General features: G+C 42.0%; 1 protein-coding gene and 1 long non-coding RNA gene across 20 annotated transcripts in view; one reads left to right on the forward strand and one right to left on the reverse strand.

Moving 5' to 3' along the window:
- The window catches only part of LOC139761103 (solute carrier family 22 member 7-like), a 124,565-nt gene that overhangs the window by 101,671 nt on the left and 7,487 nt on the right, over positions 1-15,407 (forward strand). For 18 of the 19 annotated variants that reach the window (XR_011715452.1, XR_011715454.1, XR_011715453.1 and 15 more), the window contains 3 exons: positions 6,739-7,096; positions 8,594-9,670; positions 13,411-13,587. The gene's annotated coding sequence lies outside the window, so the exon portion shown is untranslated. Of the gene's footprint in view, positions 1-6,738; positions 7,097-8,593; positions 9,671-13,403; positions 13,588-15,407 lie in introns of all 19 variants that reach the window. The other variant, XM_071684999.1, reaches the window with a different exon arrangement.
- LOC139761108 (uncharacterized) lies at positions 6,939-15,385 on the reverse strand. Its single transcript, XR_011715456.1, has 4 exons — positions 14,984-15,385; positions 13,390-13,536; positions 7,957-8,090; positions 6,939-7,077 (listed from the first exon to the last, which is right to left on the reverse strand). It is a non-coding gene; the product is annotated as an uncharacterized lncRNA (long non-coding RNA).

The following is a 15,407-nucleotide window of genomic DNA, read 5'->3' on the forward strand; positions in this document are numbered from 1 at the left end:
AAGCAAACACCTGATCCACACATCCTCTACCACTTCTGAAACCACACTGCTCTTCCCCAATCTGATGCTCTGTACATGCCTTCACCCTCTCAATCAATACCCTCCCATATAATTTACCAGGAATACTCAGCAAACTTATACCTCTGTAATTTGAGCACTCACTCTTATCCCCTTTGCCTTTGTACAATGGCACTATGCACGCATTCCGCCAATCCTCAGGCACCTCACCATGAGTCATACATACATTAAATAACCTTACCAACTAGTCAACAATACAGGCACCCCCCTTTTTTGATAAGTTCCACTGCAATACCATCCAAACCTGCTGCCTTGCTGGCTTTCATCTTCCGCAAAGCTTTTACTACCTCTTCTCTGTTTACCAAATCATTTTCCCTAACCCTCTCACTTTGCACACCACCTCGACCAAAACACCCTATGTCTGCAACTCTATCATCAAACACATTCAACAAACCTTCAAAGTACTCACTCCATCTCCTTCTCACATCACCACTACTTGTTATCACCTCCCCATTTGCGCCCTTCACTGAAGTTCCCATTTGCTCCCTTGTCTTACGCACTTTATTTACCTCCTTCCAGAACATCTTTTTATTCTCCCTAAAATTTAATGATACTCTCTCACCCCAACTCTCATTTGCCCTCTTTTTCACCTCTTGCACCTTTCTCTTGACCTCCTGTCTCTTTCTTTTATACATCTCCCACTCAATTGCATTTTTTCCCTGCATAAATCGTCCAAATGCCTCTCTCTTCTCTTTCACTAATAATCTTGCTTCTTCATCCCACCACTCACTACCCTTTCTAATCAACCCACCTCCCATGCTTCTCACGCCACAAGCATCTTTTGCGCAAGCCATCGCTGATTCCCTAGATACTTCCCATTCCTCCCCCACTCCCCTTACTTCCATTGTTCTCACCTTTTTCCATTCTCTACTCAGTCTCTCCTGGTACTTCCTCACACAAGTCTCCTTCCCAAGCTCACTTACTCTCACCACCCTCTTCACCCCAACATTCACTCTTCTTTTCTGAAAACCCATACAAATCTTCACCTTAGCCTCCACAAGATAATGATCAGACATCCCTCCAGTTGCACCTCTCAGCACATTAACATCCGAAAGTCTCTCTTTCGCACGCTTCTGTAATTTAAGCACTCACCTTTATCCCCTTTGCCTTTGTATAATGGCACTATGCATGCATTCCGCCAATCCTCAGGCACCTCACCATGAGTCATACATACTTTAAATATCTTTACCAACCAGTCAACAACAAATTCACCTCCTTTTTTAATAAATTCCACTGCAATACCATCCAAACCCGCAGCCTTGCTGGCTTTCACCTTCCACAAAGCTTTTACTACCTCTTCTCTGTTTACCAAATCATTCTCCCTAACCCTCTCACTTCGCACACCACCTCGTCCAAAACACCCTGTATCTGTCACTCTTATCATCAAACACATTCAACAAACCTTCGAAATACTCACTCCATCTCCTTTGTATGCACTTTATTTACCTCCTTCCAAAACATCTTTTTATTCTCCCTAAAATTTAATGATACTCTCTCACCCCATGTCTTATTTGCCCTCTTTTTCATTTCTTGCACCTTTTTCTTGACCTCCTGCCTCTTTCTTTTATACTTCTCCCAGTCATTTGCACTATTTCCCTGCAAAACTCATCCAAATGCCTCAACATATTATTATTATACTATTATACTTTGTCGCTGTCTCCTGCGATAGCAAGGTAGCGCAAGGAAACAGACGAAAGAATGGCCCAACCCACCCACATTCACACGTATATCCATACACGTCCACACATGCACATATACATACCTATACAGTTTAACGTATACATATATGTACATACACAGACATATACATATATACACATGTACATTATTCATACTTGCTGCCCTTATTCATTCCTGTCGCCGCCCTGCCACACATAAAATGACAACCTCTCTCCCCGCATGTGCGCGAGGTAGCGCTAGGAAAAGACAACAAAGGCCACATTCGTTCACAGTCAGTCTCTAGCTGTCGTGTATAATGCACCAAAACCACAGCTCCATTTCCACATCCAGGCCTCACAAACATCTTTTTATCCTCCCTAAAATTTAATGATACTCTACCCCAACTCTCATTTGCTCTTTTTCTCCTCTTGTACATTTCTCTAGACCTCCTGCCACTTTCTTTTATACATCTCCCATTCATTTGCACTATTTCCCTGCAAAACTCGTCCAAATGTCTCTCTTCTCTTTCACTAATAATCTTACTTCTTCATCCCACCACTCACTACCCTTTCTAATCTGCCCACCTCCCATGCTTCTCATGCCACAAGCATCTTTTGTGCAAGCCATCACTGCTTCCTTGAATATATCCCATTCCTCCCCTACTCCCCTTAGGTCCTTTGCTCTCACCTTTTTCCATTCTGCACCCACTCTCTCCTGGTACTTCCTCACACGAGTCTCCTTCCCAAGCTCACTTGCTCTCTTCGCCCGAACATTCTCTCTCCTTTTCTGAAAACCTCTACATATCTTCACCTTCTCCTCCACAAGATTATGATCAGACATCCCTCCAGTTGCACCTCTCAGCACATTAACATCCAAAAGTCTCTCTTTCGTGCGCCTATCAGTTAACACGTAATCCTGTAACACTCTCTGACCATCTCTCCTACTTACATACATATACTTATATCTCTTTTTAAACCAGGTATTCCCAATCACCAGTCCTTTTTCAGCACTCAAATCTACAAGCTCTTCACCATTTCTGTTTACAACACTGAACACCCCATGTACATCAATTATTCCCTCAACTACCACATTACTCACCTTTTCATTCAAATCACCCATCACTATAACCCGGTCTAGTGCATCAAAACTACTAACACACTCACTCAGCTGCTCGCAAAACACTTGCCTCTCATGATCTTTCTTCTCATGCCCAGGTGCATATGCACCAATAACCACCCATATCTCTCCATCCACTTTCAGTTTTACCCATATCAATCTAGAGTTTACTTTCCTACACTCTCTCACATACTCCCACCACTCCTGTTTCAGGAGTAGTGCTACTCCTTCTCTTGCTCTTGTCCTCTCACCAGCTCATGACTTTACTCCCAACACTTTCCCAAACCACTCTTTCCCTTTACCCATGAGCTTCGTTTCACTCAGAGCCAAAACATCCAGGTTCCTTTCCTCAAACATACCATATATCTCTCCTTTTTTCTCATCTTGGTTACATCCACACACATTTAGACACCCCAATCTGAGCCTTCAAGGAGGATGAGCACTCCCCACGTAACTCCTTTTTCTGTTTCCCCTTTTAGAAAGTTGAAATACAAGGAGGGGAGGGTTTCTAGCTCCCCGCTCCCACTTCCTTTAGTCACCTTCTATGACACGCATCAGCAAGGTTGCACAGACGAAGAGTTGCCTAACTACTCACGTATACATGTGTATGTAAACGCACATATACATTCATATGCATTTCAAAATATACATACATATACAAACACAGAGAAATACACATGTACTTATTCATAATTGCTGCCTACGTCCATTCCTGTCACTACCACGCCACACAGAAACAGCATCCCCCCTTCCCTTCTCCAGTGAGGTAGTGCCAGGAAAAGACAAAAAGTCCACATTCGTTCACACTCAGTCTCTAGCTGTCATGTGTAATGCACCAAAGCCACAGCTCCCTTTCCACATCCAGGCCCCACAGACCTTTCCATGATTTACCCCAGACACTTTACATGCCCTGGTTCAATCTACTGACAGCATGTTGACCCCAGTACACCACATCATTCCAATTTACTTTATTCCTTGCATGCCTTTTACCCAACTGTATGCTCGGGCCCTGATCACTCAAAATCTTTTTCAGTCCATCCTTGCACCTCCAATTTGGTCTCCTGCTTCTTGTTCCCTGTACCTCTGACACATGAATCCTCTTTGTCGATCTTTTGTTGCTCATTCTCTCCATGTGTCCAAACCATTTCAACACACCCTCTTCTGCTCTCTCAACCACACTCTTTTTATTACCACACATCTCTCTTACCCTTTCATTACTTACTCGATCAAACCACCTCACATCACATATTGTCTTCTGACATTTCATTTCCAACACATCTACCTCCTTCGCACAACCCTATCTATAGCCCATGCCTCGCAACCACATAACATTGTTGGGACTACTCTTCATTCCAACATACCCATTTTTGCTCTGAGATATCGTTCTCACCCTCCACAACCACAAACACACACACACACACACACACACACACACACATATTATTATTTTGATATATTTTGTCACTGTTTCCTACATTAGTGAGGTAGCACAAGGTAACAGACAAAAGAATGGCCCAACCCACCCACATACACATGTATATACGTAAACATCCACACACGGACATATACATACCTATACATTTCAACGTGTACATACATATACATACACAGACATGTACATGCCTTCAATCCATTTCCACTGCCACCCTGCCACAACGAAGGCCACATTCGTTCACACTCAGTCTGGCTGTCACGTGTAATGTACCAAAACCACAGCTCCCTTTCCACATCCAGGCCCTACTCCACACAACCTTATCTATAGCCCAAGCCTTGCAACCATATAACGTTGTTGGAGCCACTATTCCTTCAAACATTCCCATCTTTGCTCTCCAAGATAACTTTCTCACCTTTCACACATTCTTCAATGCTCCCAGAACCTTTGTCCCCTCCCCCACCCTGTGACTCACTTCTGCTTACATGGTTCCATCTGCTGCTAAATCCACTTCCAGATATCTAAAACACTTCACTTCCTCTGTTTTTTTTCCTGCAAGCTTACCTCCCAATTAACTTGTCCCCCAACCCTACCTTGCTCTTATTCACATTTACTCTCAACTTTCTTCTTTCACACACTTTACCAAACTCAGTCACCAACTTCAGCAGTTTCTCACCTGAATCTGAGATGAAAGCAAAACTCGGGAAAAGGGGTGCAGAGATGGAGTGTGGCAGTGAGATATGGTGGCTAGTAGCAAGCCTGTTTGCAGATAATACTGAGTTGTTTGCGAAGAGTGAAGAGGAGTTGCAGAAGTTGTGTGTTTTATGATGTGTGTAAGGATAGGCAATTAAAGGTAAATGCAAGTAAAAGTAAAGTAATGATGTTTGAAAGGAAACAGAGTGAAAGTACAGATTTTGTGGGCTAAATTATGCTTTGGATATGGGGGGAAAGAGACTGGAAGAGAGAATTTAAGTATCTAGGAGCCATCTTGGGTAAGTGTGGTGATATGGAAGGAGAGACAAGGGAGAAAGCAGTTCAGGGTACAAGAGTCATTGAGACCCTTAATAGAAGAATGAAGGGTAGAGGTATAAGTATGGAAGTGAGGAGAGGATTAAGGGACAGTATAGTTTTCCCAACCCTGACCTATGCAACTGAAACGTTGGCATGGAATGTGTCACAGAGGTCAAGAATTCAGGCCATGGAAATGAATCATTTGAGAAGAGCTTGTGATGTGACTAGATGGAATGAAGAGAATGAAAGGGTGTATAGGGAATGAATTATGGAGTTGTAGAATGGGTGAAACATAATACTTTAAGGTGGTTTGGGCATGTGGAAAGAATGGAAGACTGGAAGTTTACAAGGAAAGTGCACTGTATAATAGTACAATTAAAGGGGTTGGTGTGACATGGAGAAATAGGGTGGAGGAATACTGGTGGGAGAGAAATAGTGGAAGACTGCGTGGAATGGTGCATGCAAGGGAGGGATGTAAGGATGGGAGTTCCAGGAGGGATCTGGTGTCAGGTATATCCAGTTGGCCAAGAGTCCAGTCTTCTTGGGGTCCAGTAGGTGAGGGGTCCAGTTGAGGAGGAGGCCTTCAGTAGAGCAGTGTTGATGATGGCAACCACTCTGAGGAAGAAGGTTCAGGTGTACTCCAAGGAACATAAAGTCCATCTTACCAGGACTTCATAAAGGAGGAATCAGGGGCATTCCTTATGGTTACACCCCTGGTATCATAATGAATACTTTGCTATATTTATCCCCACCAGAAATCTCAACACCAGTAGCAGCAGCTGGATGGGCATGAGTGAAGGAGACGAGAGCAGAGCAAGTGTGTGGAAGAAGATATTAATTTACTTCTTTACGTCAACAGATTGAACAACAACAGCAGCAGAAGCAGTAAGAGGAAGAGGTGGAAGGTTTGGGGCAAGAAGGGAGCAAGAGGGTGGGTGAAGGGGACACTGATTTTATGTATGTTTACAGATTGAGCAGTAGCAACAGCAGCAGCATCATTAGCCACAGCGGGGGTAGAGAAAGGGGGGTTGGATTGGGTGGGTTGAGGGGAGGAGGTGGGGGGAAGGAGATGGGGGTTGGGTAGGAAGGGGGAGGTGGTGGGTGGGTGGGAGGGGTCCCAGGGAATGGGGGGTAGGGGTGAGGGGGAGAGGACTTTGGGGGGGGAGGGTGGAAGGAGGGTAGGGGAAGGTGGATGGGGGCAGGGGAGAGGGAGAGGTGCAGGAGGGAGGGTAATAACACCCTTGCTCTACCCCCACTGCTGCAACAACAACTGCAGCAGCAACAACAGGTTTAGGTCATTGGGGGATGAAGTAGTTGGTGGCTATGGTGGGAGTAAAGGGTAATAATAATCTTTGCTTTCAGTATGAACACTGCCACCACCCTGCAGAAGCAGCAGCCACTGGGAGAGAGAGAGAGAGAGAACTTATCATCTTTCCTTTCAGCTTGACCATAACAGCAGAGGTATAGTTGATCAGGAGTCCAGTAGGCCAGGGGTCCAGTTGGCCAGGGGTCCAGTTGGCCAAGGTTCCAGTTGGCCAAGGTTCCAGTTAGCCAAGGGTCCAGTTGGCCAGGGGTCCAGTTGGCCAGGGGTCCAGTTGGCCAAGGTTCCAGTTGGCCAAGGTTCCAGTTGGCCAAGGGTCCAGTTGGCCAAGGGTCCAGTTGGCCAAGGGTCCAGTTGGCCAGGGGCCCAATGGCCATGGGTCTGGTTGGCTTAGAGTCCAGTTGACCATGGGACGACGAGGCTGCTAAGATGGTTTACCAACAGCGGCGTACTCATCCACCTGACAAGCACCAAATGCAGTTAGTATAATCATTTTAAGAGTATATAAACTGTATACATACAAAATTATATTTAAGACTGCTACAAGGACCTGTGTTTGGCATTAGATTTTAACTGATCAGTTCAATGTATGGACTTAAGCCCATAGTTTTACGGTGGCATCTAGTTCTCATCGATTGCCCTTAAATACTGACGCGTAGCATCTATCATCATTTGCTCCATTCTCATTAAACAAAGTGGGTATCAAGTGCTTTTAGTTATACATCTTTTGAAGGATTTGAATTTACAGAGCTAGCATTCCTGCTACTAATCCTGCAGGCTGGCAAAGGGCAGGGACGTCCCGCCCAGTTCCCTGAGGTAGAATTGTCACCCAGCTTCCCAAAAAGAAGGCTCAAATATCATAAAATTTCCTCATCCTCTGAAACATGACAAGGCTTCTCTTTCCTATATCATTACAATTTAGAGTACAAATACCACCGACACAAGTACACTTTTAACAGAACTGCATTTGGAATTCACATTATTACTTAACTTCTATTCTGTTAGACATTCCCCTGTAATTCTTACATTCAATCTCCATCCCCTTTTCCTTATACAAACGATCTTATTCTGTACTGCTCTTGTCAAATTATCAGGCTTTTGACCATTATACCATGCCTTTCCTGACCCACTCCACAGCAATTTCACTGCTATTCTTCACCTTGCTTACCAAATTTTCTAGAGTCAGGGATCCCAAAGGTTGGTGGTCCAGGAGAAAGGTCAAGAAAGGATGGAGGAAAGGAGTGGAGGGGGACAGAAAATTCATATCCACATCTGAGAAATGGCAAAATATACACTTTGATACCAAGAGTGTAACTAGACGAGCAGCTCCCATACTCACCATTTTTTAGTCCATGGTGAAATCATGGCCAACATTCCTTGCAGTATCTTGACTGTATAATTTGCAGCACTCTGAGACATTCTTCTTGAACGTTTTCCTTCTCATCTTCATTGCCTTCTTGTAGAAATGATTGCCTGCAACACAAAAATTTTTCCATTTTGAATATATTATCAAATTTATGAAGCAAGTGGATAAAATTCGGCAAATAACTACAACTACTTTATATGAAAATGCACCCCATATGTTACCTTAGGATGTACAATACTAATGAGCCTATCATGAATTATCTTACTTATATATTAAGATGACCAACTCGTATCCTGTATGTTACGTTAGGATTTACAATACTAATAAGACTATCATAGAAATTATCCAGTTTTTATATTAAAATGACCAACTCCTTTTCTATATGTTACCTTAGAATTTACAATAGAAGTGATCCTATTTATATATCAAAATGACCTACTCCTATCCTGTATGCTACCTTAGGATTTACAACAGTATAATTGTGTTTATTACATTCTATTATCATGTTTTCTATAATCAATCAGCTGTTTTGGTCACATCCAAAAGAATATAAGTGACCTGTTTATGGAGAATGGCAACCCATGTCAGTTCATCTCTCTATCTCTTCCAGAATATTATGCCTCTGGGAGATGTACAAACCTGTACAAAAACATACTGGCAGCTGTAAAAGCACCATTTGTCATGACAGACTAGAAACAACTGGAGAAAAATGACAAGCTCATGTTGTGATGATTTGAAGCAAGATCAAGTGGTGGTGCAAACGGCAGTAACTCATACATTCCCAACAAAATAAACCTAACAGTTGACAATGAAAGATCTCTGAAGACCTATAAACAAAAATGTATTACCCTCTATTATAGAAGAAGGTTTTAAAGAAGAAACCCGATGAGGAGAAAGCTGCGGTACTTGTAACCTTTGGTGGAGCTATTTATAAGAGAAGTGTAATTCATTATGTTCCCAGCACAAGTAGATAGATAACCAGCCTAAACAAGTCGCTAAAAAATGTACTTGCCAAATTTGATGGCAAATTTTACCAGCAACGAAGAATGAACTGGCAGACAAATAAATTTCGAAAGTGTGGAGAACAGACAGGAGAATTGCAAGATTCACCTATCACCAGATTCGGGAATCCATCCAAGGAATGTTAGATGAAAGATTAGTACTTGGACACTCAGATGACTTACTCTGTGAGAAATTCTTTAAAGAGGATGAAAATCTGTATGGCACATAAGCAGCAGATGGCAGTATATCATGGTGTATGACCAGACGCTGTTAACAAGGTGACCTAGAAACCCATGAAGGAAGACAAATGAAATGAAACATTAAACATGAGGACCATGCCTGGTCACACACGCCAATGAAGGAATGCAAATTCTTTAGCAACAAGCATATTTGGGAAGACAGAAGAATGCCCGGCATATAGCAAGACCTGTAGCATATGCATGGAGAAGAATCACTTTGCAATTACACGCAGATCAAAACCAGGCAAGGGTTTTAGAAGTATGGTCAGTGGTATTCAAGAGTATCCTGATAGAAAAGCCAACCCCAATTTCCTGTGTGTTACAAGCTTTCGACATGATGCAACAATGAGGCCATTATGGCATCCACGAAGGACGACCCCAATGTCGTGTATTTTATGAAGCTTTCAACACGACTCAGCAATGAAGCCATCATGACATCAATGGAGGTAAGCAATAAAGTGAAATTTCAGGTTGACTGTGGGACAAGCATGAATGTTATTCCTCAACTAATGATACCTGACAGACAGTTAAAGCCCCGTAATATAGTTTGTATATGTGGAATTCTATAGAGATAGGTGTCTCACTTGAAAAGAAAAATAGAAGAATCAGGAATTTGAAAGGTGCATGGTGCTACAGTAAGACAGCTAAAAGATCTTGACCCATTGGAAGGAAACATGTTAACGATCAAAGCAAATACTCTTAGAGACAAGACCTGTCATAAAGAAACAGCGAATCAGAGGTTGGACAAGTTCATACGAGATGATAAATTCAGGGACTATATGATGCAATAAACAGGTTTTAAGAGACTAGTGAATGAGACTTGGACAATGAAGAAAGACCACAAAACAGTATAACAGATGTACAAATTGAAAGAGGGTTAGATACAAACTCAGGTTTGGAGGACAATGTGAATACAGATGTGTGTGCCAAGTAGTGTGTAGAACTAGGATAAGGATGAAATAGGTCATAGAGATGTTTCTAGTGCAGCAGGTGGACTTACTTAGTGTAAGACTATAGAGATGTGCTGCCAGTTAGAAGGTAGCGTCAGGAAAAAGACAAAGAATGACCCATCCATTCATATACACATTATATACGTAAATGCACATACACATGCATATCAGCATATACACATATACAAGTACATTTTCACACTTGCTTGCCTTCATCCATTCCAGGCGCCCCACCCCACAGGAAACAGCATTGCTTCCCCATGTCAGCACGGTAGTGCCAGGAAAACAGACAAAAAAGGCCACATTCATTCACACTCAGTCTCTAGTTGTCATGTGTAATGCACCAAAACCACAGCTCCCTATCCGCATCCGGGCCCTACAGACCATTCCGTGGATTACCCCAGACGTTTCACTTGTCCTGGTTCAGTACACTGATAGCACGTTGACCCTGGTATACTGCATCATTCCAATTCATGCTACTCTTTGCATGCCTCTCACCCTCCTGTAAGTTCAGGCCCCAATTGCTCAAACTCTTTTTCACTCCATCCTCCCACCTCCAGTTTGGTCTCCCACTTCTTGTTGCCTCCACCTCTGATACATATATCCTCTTTCTCAGCTTTTCCTTACTCATTCTCTCCATGTATCCAAAGCATTTCAACATGCTTTCATCTGCTCTTTCTCAACTACACTATTTATTACCACACATCTCTTACCCTTTCATTACTTACCCAGTCAAACCACCTCACACCACATACTGTCCTCAAACATTTCCAAGACTTCTGCAGTCTCTCAATCAAATCAGCCACCAGTGCTGTATCATCAGTGAACAAAAACCGACTCACTTCCCAGGTCCTCTCATCCCAACAGATTGCATACTTGCCCCTCTTTGCAAAACTCCTGCATTTACCACCCTAACCACCCCATCCATAAACAAATTAAACAACCATGGGGACATCACACACCCCTGCTGCAGACTGACCTTCACTGGGAACCAATCACTCTCCTCTCCCAACTCATACATATGCCTTACACCATTGATAAAAACTTTTCACTGCTTCTCGCAGCCTTTCTCCCACACCATGTACTCTTAAGATCTTCCACAAAGCATTTCTATCAACCCTATCATATGCCTTCTCAAGATCCATAAATGCTACATACAGATCCATTTGTTTTTCTAAGTATTTCTGACACACATTCTTCAAAGCAAACACCTGATCCACACGTCCTCTGCCACTTCTGAAACCTTACAGCTCAGCCCCAATCTGATGCTATGTACATGTCTTCACCCTCTCAATCAATGCCCTCCCATACAATTTAATATCCCCTTTGCCTTTGTACAGTGGCAATATACATGCATTCTGCCAATCCTCAGCCACTTCACCATGATTCACACATACATTACCAATCAACAACACAGTCACCCCATTTCTTAATAAATTCAACTGCAGTACCCTCCAAACCTGCCACCTTTCTGGTTTTCATCTTCCGCAAGGCTTTCACCACCTCTCTTAACCAAACTATTCACCCTGACCCTCTCACTTCACACACCACATAACAATACATATATATTTGTACCATAAAAGATCAGTTTATATTATAGGGCTATTGTATTTTTTGGTAAAAGAATATTTTCTAAATTGATGTACAAATATACAGTACAATAGTAATTCTTTAAAATGAGAAGGGACAGTATTTATGCTTATTACAGTGTATCATAGCATATTTTTTTTTATTAACAAGCAGCTTCTTTGTTGATAGCCACAAGAATGTAAGTGACCTTTTTTCGAGAATGTACCAAGCAAGGTGATATTGGTCGTAAGCCTCTATAAGAAGCGCGCGCTAATATTGAATAGTGGTGGCCTTCCACCCGAGCAGCTCCTTGTACCTATGGACACCAGAACAGCCTCCTGGACCTCTGGTGACCTGGATTCCAGGTGACCTAGACTTTCCACCCAACCTCTGGGATCCTGGACTCTGAGCTAGGTCAGTGACGTGGCCACCTTGGTTGTGTCCTGGACCCCTGGGTTGCTATATTCTTGGTCGTGGACCCCCCTAGTCTTACCTGATGTATCAGATTAATTTCCTGATGAAGTGCCTGACAACCCTGGTATACACCAACTCTGTATCTAATTTTACAGTAAAATTTCATTCAGTAACATAAAAAAATAAATTTTTACAATTATCATTGTAAAATTTTTTGATGATACTGAATGAAATTTTACTGTAGAATTAGACAGTGTTGGTGTATACCAGGGTTGTCAGGCACTTCATCAGGAAATTAATCTGATACATCAGGTAAGACTAGGGGGTCCAGGACCAAGAATATAGCAACTCAGAGGTCCAGGACACAACCAAGGTGGCCATGTCACTGACCTAGCTCAGAGTCCAGGATCCCAGAGGTTGGATGGAAAGTCCAGGTCACCAGAGGCACAGGAAGCTGCTCAGGTGGAAGGCCAACACTGGTGTAATCATCCACTTGACTACGACAAATTGCTGGAAATGTTTTATCAGTGGAAATGGTGTACAGCTTGTGCAGTTGTGTGCTGAAAAAGGACTGGTTATTGGGAATGTCTAGTTTAGAAAGAGGGATATACACAAGTGTACATATGTGATTAGGAAAGATGGTCAGGAATGACTGGATTATGCAGGGGGAAGGGTGTGATGTCCCCATGGGTGTTTATATATGAGTTGGTGTGACAAGAATATGTAAGAATCTAAGAGAGAAGGGCGAATATGAAGTCTGTAGGGGATGAGAGGACATGAAAAGTCAGTCAGTTATTGTTTGCTAGGATACAGCATTGATAGATTTGAGCGAGTACAGAATTTTGTGACTGAGTTTAGAAGAGTATTTGATAGATGGAGGCTAAGAGTAAGGGCCGATCACACCATAAGGGTCATCTCTATGGTTTTCATATGTAAATTATTATTGTGTTGACATCAATCACAATAGGCTATGGTCAAATGCACCATGTTGGCTGTGTACCAACTATATAAAAAAATTGTTAAAAACAATTTATTAGTAACACATTTTGAGGTATTTAATAATAAAATCCAATGATAAAAAGTTTAAATAGAACTCATTATAACAAAATACATGGTGCATTCTACGTCACCCATCAAAAGACGTACGAGCGCATCGGATTCAATGGGATCCGAGCCAAAGTAAAGAGATCCAATGTTGTTACATGGGATCGGATGCTGTTTCTTATACTTACATTATTTATACGAGTCAACAGGTTCAGGATCTGATCACTTGTGAGGTGGAGGAGAACCTGTCAAGACGTGGACCTCCTCCTCCGTAGTAGTAGTAGAAGTCGTGCTCGAGCCCACAAGCAGCCGGCGGTTCAAGGAGTCACAGTGACCTGCGGGGGAGGGAAACAAAGAGGTGTCAATTCTTCGTGAACCAGATTGACGTAAGTGATGTGTGTTGTCATGTCAATAATCTCGAGTATATACGAGGATGTTAAGTGGTGTGAGGGATCAGGTTGGGATCCAGCTTGGGGTCGACTCCTTGGTGTGGCTGGCTGGCCCGCCTCATCATCATCCTGGAACCCGAGATGATGATCATGTGTTGACATTTGTGTTGTGTGTAGCAATATATACAAACTAAGGCAACAACACTGCGGCAACACTCAACCTTGACCCCAGTGTGAAAACCACCAGCAATAATCACATGATTTACATTAACATTTTAACGTTAAAATGACGACATGGTAATTAAACACATTAACCTTAGATATTAACGTTAAAATGACATGGTAATTAAACACATTAACCTTAGATTTTAACGTTAAAATGACATGGTAATTAAACACATTAACCTTAGATATTAACGTTAAAATGACATGGTAATTAAAAACATTAACCTTAGATATTAACGTTAAAATGACATGGTAATTAAACACATTAACCTTAGATATTAACGTTAAAATGACATGGTAATTAAACACATTAACCTTAGATATTAACGTTAAAATGACATGGTAATTAAACACATTAACCTTAGATATTAACGTTAAAATGACATGGTAATTAAACACATTAACCTTAGATATTAACTTGTTCATCATTAACCGTCATGGCTGTGTTAACGTATATATATAAGTACAATTATTGCTCTACTGGCTTTATTCCCTCATCACCGCACTATTATATCATTGCATTTTGCTGGTAATTCTGGTCATTAGGTCATTATCGACGGCAAGATGAAGATAGGAAAGGATTGGGTGTGTTATTTTGTAATAGTAATAACGTAAATAATATGACATTTTGGCCGTGGTCGGAAACAAGATGGCGTCCGGCCATCAAGACTTATCTTAGCTTTAGTGGTCGAAATGACCCATTTTATCCTCGTTAGGATAACAACTGTCTTGAGCCATGGCCGAACATGAGGTGTAGTGTGAATATCAAGTGGAAAATAAACTTGGCGCTTCGTTTTAGCAGCAGACCAACAACAACGTCCAACGAAACTACCAAACGATCATTACGATGGTTCACACATACACACCAGAGCCTCTCCAATGTCCTCAAACTTGATTTAAATGAACTCATAACCGGGATCACATATGTATGTATGTATGTATATATATATATATATATATATATATATATATATATATATATATATATATATATACGTGTGTGTGTGTGTGCCACTTCCCGCATGGGTTAACAGAAGGACCGTAGGTCAAGCCAGCCATATCTCTGCTAATTACCGTAAAAATGACACTTTATGACACTCCACTTTGACCCTTATGCATAACATTACAACTGGTCAACAAATTTCTCGAACAATTTGCATATACTAACCTTAAAATAAGGGTTTGATGGAGGGTGTGTCAGGCGTAGGTCCTCCCCGTCAGCGGCTCCTACCTGCAAATGGCCATCTTGGCTCATGGAATTTATACCGTCCCTGGAAACTCTGGCACGACCTGGCCACGGCGTCAAATTCCTAGCTGGTAACTCAACATCACGAGGAAATACAGGAATTATCTGTTTTCTAACCTCCTGATGGTGTTGAGAGTCCTTAATTAGATGCCAGGCGTGGAATTAAGATGGTTTTCAATGTCTTTGATGGTTATATAACTGTAAATGATATCAAGATGACGATTTAATGAAGTGTTGTGATAGTACCATATCCAAAACATAGGTGGCAGTTTTAGTACCATATCCAAAACATAGATGGCAGTGTTTCTTACTTTCTCTTCTTACTTGTGTGAAGCAGTAAAGTTCG

The sequence above is a fragment of the Panulirus ornatus genome, chromosome 39 (assembly GCF_036320965.1).
Source record: "Panulirus ornatus isolate Po-2019 chromosome 39, ASM3632096v1, whole genome shotgun sequence".
Taxonomy (NCBI): Eukaryota; Metazoa; Arthropoda; class Malacostraca; order Decapoda; family Palinuridae; genus Panulirus; species Panulirus ornatus.